The sequence below is a fragment of the Protopterus annectens genome, chromosome 5.part1 (assembly GCF_019279795.1).
Source record: "Protopterus annectens isolate FY-2018-M chromosome 5.part1, PAN1.0, whole genome shotgun sequence".
In the NCBI taxonomy this organism is placed as follows: domain Eukaryota; kingdom Metazoa; phylum Chordata; order Ceratodontiformes; family Protopteridae; genus Protopterus; species Protopterus annectens.
In genome coordinates, this window is record NC_056736.1 from 544,571,752 (window position 1) to 544,581,077 (window position 9,326).

Sequence of the window (9,326 nt, forward strand, 5' to 3'; positions counted from 1 at the left end):
GTAAGTGGTGAGGATTGAGGTTTCTTGATTACTGGCCCAGAGTGGGGACGTCACAGTGCAAAAAGAAAATAGAATTAGAGAGGATTTTGCACTTAGGAATGTTGTAACCACCTGTGACAATATGAAATTTTGAACTGTGTTTCATAGGTTCATGGGTAAGTATTAGGCTAAATGCCCTTGTTGGCCATTTTTAGGCCTAGCCCATTTCCCATTTGGTACTTGAATTAACCTATTAATCATAAGATCAATTTTTAATAGGCATTGGGGAAACCAGCAGTGTGAGAGCTAACACTACACAGTAACATGTCATGTGATGGTTGGCTGTGTTATGATTGGCCAAACCCATTGCAGAGGTGGGACAGAGTGCAAATAAGAAAAAATATTAGCTTAGAAAGAGGGGTTAGCTTGGGTGTGTATGGAGGAAGGTCCTGTCTGTGCAGACACCTGACCCAGTTGCAATACTCATTTGAAATCTGGTGTTTCCATTGATATTAAGAATGATTTATCGTATCTAAGCATCTTGGAATTATATTTTGGTTTCCATAGGACCTCATTTGTTAGATACTTTTTTTTCTAGATGCAGCTATGTATGCCCTCAAACTAACAGGATGCCTGTGTTTGCAGGATGAGAATAAGTTTACAACATAGCTGCAGAGGTATTGTAGATGTTTTCTTGCACAATAGATTATCCCAGGAAAACCTGCACTGGAATGTTTCCTTATACATTAGAGTGAAGATACATTAAAATTAGATTATACTGATTAGTAATTACATGACAAAACATCTAACTCAAAACAGCATAAATCTACTGATGATAACTGAAAATGAAAAGCATAACATAAAGATAAATAAAACTGTCTCTTTCAGAGGCTAATGTTCTTGGGCTTTGTTAGACATGAACATAGTCCATTGTGATGTTTAGAAGGGGGTGGAAAACATTGCAGAAACTTAATTTAGGCACTCATCACATCAGTGAATAGAAGCAGCTGTCAGTAGCTAGTCAAACACAAGCTCAAGAAGAGAACTTTGTTTATGTGAAATATTGCTGTTTGCAGTGTCTTAGCAGCAGGACCACAAGGTGTTCCCTGAGTGATAGCAGCAGACATGAAAATAGCTCTTTGACCACCATGTATAACATATGCTGTTTACACACAGACAGGTAGTGTAAAGTATATTTGGCTGCTTCACAAATTTCAGCATAGTGTGACTATGTAATAGTACAGAGTGATAGTTCTGTAGTTAGAAAAAAAAGCAGTGAGGTACTATGCAAATTAAAAATTAGGCAGCACCACTGCGCAACATAAACCAGAGACAATATAGTAATGATATCTGTATTAACTCGAAAAGTTTTAGAAGCTGTATCTTGTGAACACAGAAATAGATAAACTTTCATGGAAGCACACTGAAAGTTACAACACAGTATTACAGAACCAAACCCTATTACTGAGCAGTAAAACAAGAAAGTAAGGCAAAGGTTCTAGCAGTGGGGTTTAATTTTATTAATAAAGATGCATTCCAGACTGTTCCTGGCATTCAGAAACATTTTCCATTTGTAATCAGCAATTTTGCAGGATTATTGAAAGGATGTGGGCTAAACAGGGACACACTGTGTGTGAGCGGTGAAGCCTGAGAAATTCTGCAGCTCAACAGTGGTGATGAGAAGGAATTGAGCAATTTTATTAAAATGAGGGTAAACAAAATGAAGGTATTTATGCCATGATGAGAGGTACTACCTCCATAGTTAATGACCACTGAAAGGTCACGTCTATGTCAATTGGTTGAAGGACCAAATTGTTGAAACCCATATGGTGGACAGCTTGGTTCCTTGAAACATTCTGACTGAGATTGAGGTACGGGAGTGATCAGGGAATTTGCTGTTTTCACCACTGTAGTGTGATCCCAGAGTTCACATAAATAATTAGCAGGGGGTGTGGGGGTTGCAGGGCAGCTTGCCCTCTGTGAAAACATTGTTTGTGTTCATAGGTTCATAGGTTGGGAACTATACCCATTATTTTGCTGTGCCTCTGTCGAGCTTCATTGACACAGGGATCCCTGGGGTATATATCTCGATCTCCATCCATTGGAATTTCTCCCCTTGTGATGGATCTAGATTTTTTGAGGAAGCATATATTCATCAAATGGGTTTTTTGACATGGCCTTGTATGTTAGGCAAAGGTCACCTCTGAGCAAGCGTTAGCGACTAGATATTCAGCTGTTCTTTCAGTAAAGAGCATATAGGACAGATTTTGAGACCTTTTATCCTTTTTTTGAGGAACTTTTGTGGCCTCTCCAGCTGCTGCAAGGCCGGTCCAGATACATCCCGAATGGACAGACTACTATCAACCTGGGTCCCCAGGTCCCTGGAACTCTTCTCTCAGCGGCAGTGGATTGCCACCTATTTGGTAGCTAGGGTTGTTTTTTTTAAAGGGTATGACTATGCATTTTTGGCATTTAACTTCGGGCCGTGCCTCTGACACCAGTTAAGTTTTCTGTGAGACCCTTCTGAAGGGATATGATATCTGTGTCATGTGTTTTCTACTATGTTTTAGTTTGCAGTATCTAGAAATGGGGGTTACCTTTTGGGGGTCTATCTCTGACACAGAGTGCATTATCAAGGTAATAAGTACTGTAGGAGCAAGTGCTAGGTTTAACAGATAGAGAATAGTCTACTTGAGTCAAGTGGAGATGATCTGGTGGGAGTTGTATGGATTTATGTCAGTTTTTTGATTAACTGCATTATTAACCATATGGGTTTCAACAGAGTATAGTGTTTTTGATAAACTGACATAGATCTGTAAAGTCCCAGAGTTACAGGAGACAAATTGTGAAAACATGTATGAGGTAGCTGCAGCACTAGTAAATGTGAATATGCAACAGGCTATACTCATCAGTGGTAGACACCATATTGCTTGTTGTCACTGTTGGCAATGCTGTGTTGTGTCACCTGTCTGGCTTAGCATTTCATGCTTTTCATGACACTAAAATTGTGGATTGCTTCCATGTAGTTAGAGTCACCATGCAGGAGCTGGTCAAGGTATGTAGCCCTCTCATGCAGACCCATGGGATGCATGAAGAACCCGTGCATGTAGGAACCAAAGTTTTGCGAACACTAGGTACAAGGACTTTTCGGTGACCGACAGAAGACACAATGAATGTAATTTAGGCATCTGCCTCAGGGACACTGCGCCAGTTTCTCAGTGCTATGCATGCAGGCCAGCATATGTGTTTTTCACATACCGCAGAAGAGAGAGGCAACAACATCTGGGATTTATATGACATATCCCCTTTCCCTGAGGTACTGGGGAGCATAGATTGCAGGTGAAAGCAGGTGCAGTATGCCATGGCACTGCTAAACTATGGGTGAGAATAATCCAGTATACAGAAAAGAAAATTTGAGTTATGCTGATCTTCACCCAGAATGTACTATTCCATACAGCGATTGGCCACAGGCTGCACAACTAAGAGTACAGAGGGCAGGTCACAGTTATTGTGATATGCACTGGTGGAGAGGGCCACAATGTCAAGTGTTATCAACTGCCAATTGTGTGTGTGTGTGTGTGTGTGTGTGTGTGTGTGCGTGTGTGTGTGTGTGTCCGTGTGTGTGTGTGTGTGTGTGTGTGTGTGTGTGTGTGTGTTTACGTGTGAGTAAATGTGTATATAACTTGGTTCTATGGGTGTCAGATATGGGAAGATGAGGAGGCTAGAGCTTTATGTGTGTGTATGTGTGTGTATGTGTGTGTGTGTGTGTGTGTGTGTGTGTGTGTGTGTGTGTGTGTGTGTGTGTGTGTGTGTGTGTGTGTGTGTGTGTGTGTTTACGTGTGAGTAAATGTGTATATAACTTGGTTCTATGGGTGTCAGATATGGGAAGATGTGGAGGCTAGAGCTTTATGTGTGTGTGTGTGTGTGTGTGTGTGTGTGTGTGTGTGTGTGTGTGTGTGTGTGCGCGCACACGCGCATGTGTCTGTGGTGCTGGGTTTTGTGGATGTCTAAGTGTGTGTGTGTATGCTGGGATACAGTCTCAACAAATATTGCAGCTCTGTGGCAAGATAGCAGACAAGCCCAGGGCATCCACAGGAGATGTGTGTACAGACTATGCATGCCCCCGCCAACAGGAACACCATGATCTGATTTTGTTAATCTTCTTTCCATTCATCACTGATGGGTTCAGTTCCGAGCCCCCTGAACTGAATCAGCCTTTTTACCAAGCTCGCGCCAGCCAAAAACACTCGAGCTAAGTCACTACCAGATATTTGTGTGAAAAATTTTGGATATCTTCATATTTTATTAAGCAATTAGTTTTTCTGGTGTTTTTTCTTCTGTCTGACCTTGGTTTTTCCTCTCTACCCATAGTTACCGTTGGTACACTTTCAAGTACCATTAATGGTACAGCCTTCCTCCCTTACCCTTGTGGTATTTCTTCAATACCATCGATGGTATTGTTTACCCTATTAGCTGTCTTTTATTCAGGTGTTTCCTTTCTTTTCTCTATCATACCAGTGTATTGTTATATTTGTGACTTTTTTGAATGGAGTTGGCTTTGATTATAGTTGGATTATACAGTTGGCCTGTGGTGTTTTTTCTTTATCGAGATGTCGGATAAGAAGGGTACTTCAGGTTTTAAGCATTGTATTTCATGTAAGGGCAAGTTACCTAACAGTGATTCTCATGATGACTATGTATACTGTTTGGGAGTGTCCCACCTTTCGTTGCAACCTCCATGTGACATTTGTCAGAGTTTCAATCAACGCACTCTCAATGAGCACAAAAATAAAATCATTCTGAAAGGGTTACTCAAGTCTCCCTTCTCAGAGGCCATTTCTGCGATGGAGGTCTCAACCCCGCCTTCTAAGGACAAAAAGATACCCCACTCTGCTCCTTCTTCTCCATCGGGTGATCAGAGCAAGCCTGGGAAATCAAAGGTCCCAAAGACATCTTCAGAGCATAAATCAGCCTCCTTGGCTCCATCTTCTTTGACTCCGACCATCTCAAACCCATCAATACCCCCACCCTTTTTGGCACTGGTCCTGCCTCTGGCATCGATCATAGACCTTGCTATGCCTATTTCAACTTTGGCACCTGTGGCCACTTTGGCTCAGGGCACACCTTCGACTACGTCATTAGTTTCCATTTTGGAACCGACCGTTTCAGCTCAGAGTCCCACATTGGCACCGAACATTGTACCGACCTCACTGGATTTGACCCCTTTACTTCTGGTCTCAAAACTATCTGGTCTCAAAACTAGAGACTTCCGTGCCACCAGACCTTACACCATGGACCCGATACTTCCCCTCCATAGATTCATTTCTGGGCCAAGTGTATAGCCCCTTCATCGAATGTCCTGACTCCCCGTCCAGAGTATCCACTAGATCCACCAGGCCCTTTCTGAACATGACATGGTGCATCTTGTAGACCAGCTGTTGTTAGCCAGGGGGATTCCCTCACTTTCTAAGACCCATCCACCTGCAGGACTTGGGTTGCCTTATCCATGGACTTCATCTTAGACTCCTCCTTCGACCATCTCAGTACCGAAACTTTCTTCTCTGACATCTTTCTTGGAACCCATCACCTCAGCACCTATGATGCATCTTACACCAGTGCTGAGTTTGTCCCTTTGGTCTTTGGTTCCCGCTGAACAGGTCCTTTCTCAATCTGGGGATTGAGGGACAGGCATGTTGGCCTGGAGTACGGAGCCACCTCTCTCTTCAGTTCCATCCTTGGTGCTGATAGCCACATCTGCGCCGATCCTGCTTGAGGTTCCATCCATGGGGGGGAGAGCGGGGTGTGACCTTGGTCCCGAGGTTGTCTTTCTCAGTTCTAGGCTCCCATCCATCTTCGGGCAGGCCTGCCTTCCGCGTGATGGAGAGGGCTCTTGCTTCTGGCAGCACTCCTTCGATGTCAGGTACAGCTGTCACAGATCACCTCCCCCAGGATACTGGGCAGAGAAGCCGCAGAACACCCCTGTTCAGGGTACCCACTCTTCCGAGTCCTCCTCAGAGACCCCGCACTAAGGAGCCCCATCAAAAGAAGACGTGCAAGAGGAAGCACATGGACTCACCCAAGGAGTCCTTAACAGAAGACACAGATTACGATGATGGTGAAGGGTCCCCATCGTCACCTCCTGATGATGTCTCCTTCGGAGACATCCTGGAAATGTTAAAGCAGAGATGTGACTGGAAGCCCTCCAACCCTTTGTCTGAGGAGTCTCTGTTCCTGCAGGCTTTTCGCACCCGGCCTTCTACCTCTTCGGTGACCCCGCCTGCTGATGAGCTCGTCCAGCTCATCGTGCAGTGCACTTGGAAGAACCCTGATTCCATTGAGGGGATCCCTTGTAGACCAGACAAAATTCTTTCCCCTCCTGAGGAGAACCCGCATTGGTCCAAAGGCTTACCAGTTGATGCTATGGTGGTGGCGGTGGCCACGAAAAAGGACTTGGCTAAGGAAAGTCCTGCTGTCCACCCACCCAACAGGGAATTCAGGGTGGTGGACAGACTTGGGAAATGTGTTTTTGCATCAGGGACCTTTGCCATACTGTCCCTGAATTATTTGGCACATTTTACGAGGCTCTAGAGGGACTTGTTCTCTGAACTCTCTGAGACGCTCGCAGGACAGTTGTCTGATGAGGTCAGGGGCAAAGTGGCCTTGCAGCTCACATCCATTGAATCAATATACAACTCATCCACGTGGTTGCTGTCACATGCACCCAAAGGGGCGGCTAGAGCAGCGGGTCCGGGCATTGCTATGAGGTGTCATACCTGGATGCACATTTGTGACCTCACGGACCCCTTCAAGTCTTCCTTTCTGAATGCTCCCATTGAAGAGTCATCCCTTTTGACTCCAAAGTGAAGGACACACTAGCCAGGTGTGAGCAAGACAGAAAGAGCCTGACTGCCATAGGCCTACAGTTTTCCAACCCTCAATGTACCTTCTCCAGGAATTAGAGGAGTGGAAAGATGTGGTATAAGAAATCTCAGGGTCCCTTCCAAGCCACATGTGGTGATGATACTCTCAGAGACAAAGGGGGTAACAATTCCAGAAGATGCCCCTATAGAGGCAGAGGGGGTCCTCCTTGTAATTATGTCTCCAGGGATTCCTTCTCTGGGACAGCCTTATCAGCGCTCCTGAGGAGCAGCCCAATTGCATACCTCTGGAAGCAGTTGGGGTAATTTCTCTCTGCACCAAGCTGCCTGACAATCCATCACCACCGATCATTGGTTTCAGAGCATTATCACCAGATGTTAAACCATTCCCCTTTCTTGTCAGCTAAATTTCCCAAGAAAACTTCCCGACGTTCCAGCCAGTCAAAGGGAGGAAACAGCTTCAGAGATTATAATAAAGTTGTCTCAAAAAAGAGTCATCCAACCAGTCCCACCACACCAGCGGGGATCTGGATTTTCCTCGAGATTCTTTTTGGTGCCAAAAAAGACAGGGGACTGGAGACTCATTTTGGATGTCAGCAGCTTAAACAAGTCTGTCACCCAAACCAAATTCTGGATGATCACGGTTCAGTCCATTCTCCCCTTTTTAAGAGAAGGCGATTGGTGTGCTCTATAGATCTCTGGGATGCATATTACCACATCAAGATGGACAAATGCTCCAGGAGTCTGCTTCACTTCTGGCTAGGAGCCAGTCATTATCAATTCCGTGCCCTGCCATTCGGTCTTTCTACAACCCCCAATATGTTCACAAAATCCATGGCAGTGGTAACAGCTCACTTGAGACTAAAAGGATTCCGGGTGTTTCCATATCTGGACGACTAGCTCCTTACTGCCCCCACCGAGCATCTTCTGGTAACAGCACTACATTATACTCTCTCTCTGCCAAAATTGTTGGGAATAACGATACATTGGGAGAAATCAAACCTTGTCCCTACACAACAAATAGAGTTCATTGGAGCAGTGTTCATACACAGTCCTGTCTGGTATCACTCCCAATTCATAGACTCCATCAATTGAGGCTTCAACTCCGGGTGATACTCTCACAAACAACAGCTTCTGCAAGGGAAGTTCTTCAGCATCAATCCCAATAGTGCCTCTGGCAAAGCTACACATGCAGATTCTGAAGTGGCTCCTTCTGTGTCAGTGGTTCCCAAACTATCACCAACCCAGTTACCAGATTCAAACAACCAACTCCTGAAAACAAGACCTGCACTGGTGGATGAGGCCAGACGTAGAACTTTGGAGTCATCCATTTCAGTCTCCTCAGCCCACAGCCATTGTGACCACGGATTCTTCCTTGATTGGGTGGGGGGGCCATTTTAAGGGAAAGACTGTCCAAGGCACATGGTCCAGCTCAGAGGCCCACCTGCATATCAATGTTCTGGAACTGAGAGCTGTGCTGTTAGCATTGCAGGCCTTCCATTTGGCTCTCCCTTCCTGAACAATTGCAATTCAATCAGATAATATGTCAGTGGTCTGGTATATCAACAAGCAAGGAGGAAACAAGTCCTATCCCCTATGTTGAGGAGCCATGAGAATTTGGCAGTGGGTGATAGCATCCAACTGCTTTCTAATAGCAACACATATCTCGGGGAGCTCCAACATGATTGCGGACAAGCTGAGCAGATGCATCCTCATGCCTCAAGAGTGGTCCTTCAACCCCAAGGAGGCGTCAGCAATCTTTAGCCACTGTGGCCATCCCTGTTGTAATCTTTTCGCCTCCCCATCAAATACCAAGTGCAGCAGCTATTTTGCCCTACTTCCCCTGGAAAGGTAGTCACTGAGGGATGCTCTGATCCATGATTGGCCCACGGGACTTCTTTACACTTATCCTCCCATCCCTATGATCCCACAATTTCTAAAGAAAGCTCTTCGGTTGAGATGCAAGGTGATCCTTATAGCCTTGACAAGTTTGGTTCCCCTTCCTTCGGCCTCACCTAGTATACCCGCCATGGATTCTGGACCCTTTACCAGATCTGATTACTCACCCTCAAGGGTTGAGTCACCCAGATCTGCTCAGTCTCAAGCTCTCCTCACTTGTTCGAGATATCATTCTGGCCTCTCATAAACCATCCACCAGAAGACTATACCAGGATAAATGGAAAAGATTCTCCATCTGGTCCAAGGATAACATGCTAAACCTGTATTCAGCTCCAGTTATTGCAGTGCTTCAATACTTGGCTAGGTTTTTTGATAATGGAGCCTCTGTCTCTACCGTACAAGTACATCTAGTGACAATTTCCAATTTCCACAATGGTATAGATGGCACCCCTCTTATCTCTCTATGCATTTGCAAGGCATTCCTCAAGGGGACTTCTCATATCAGGCCTCCTGTCAGACAGCCCGTGGAACCATGGAACCTCACTCTAGTCCTTTGAACTGCACACCTGC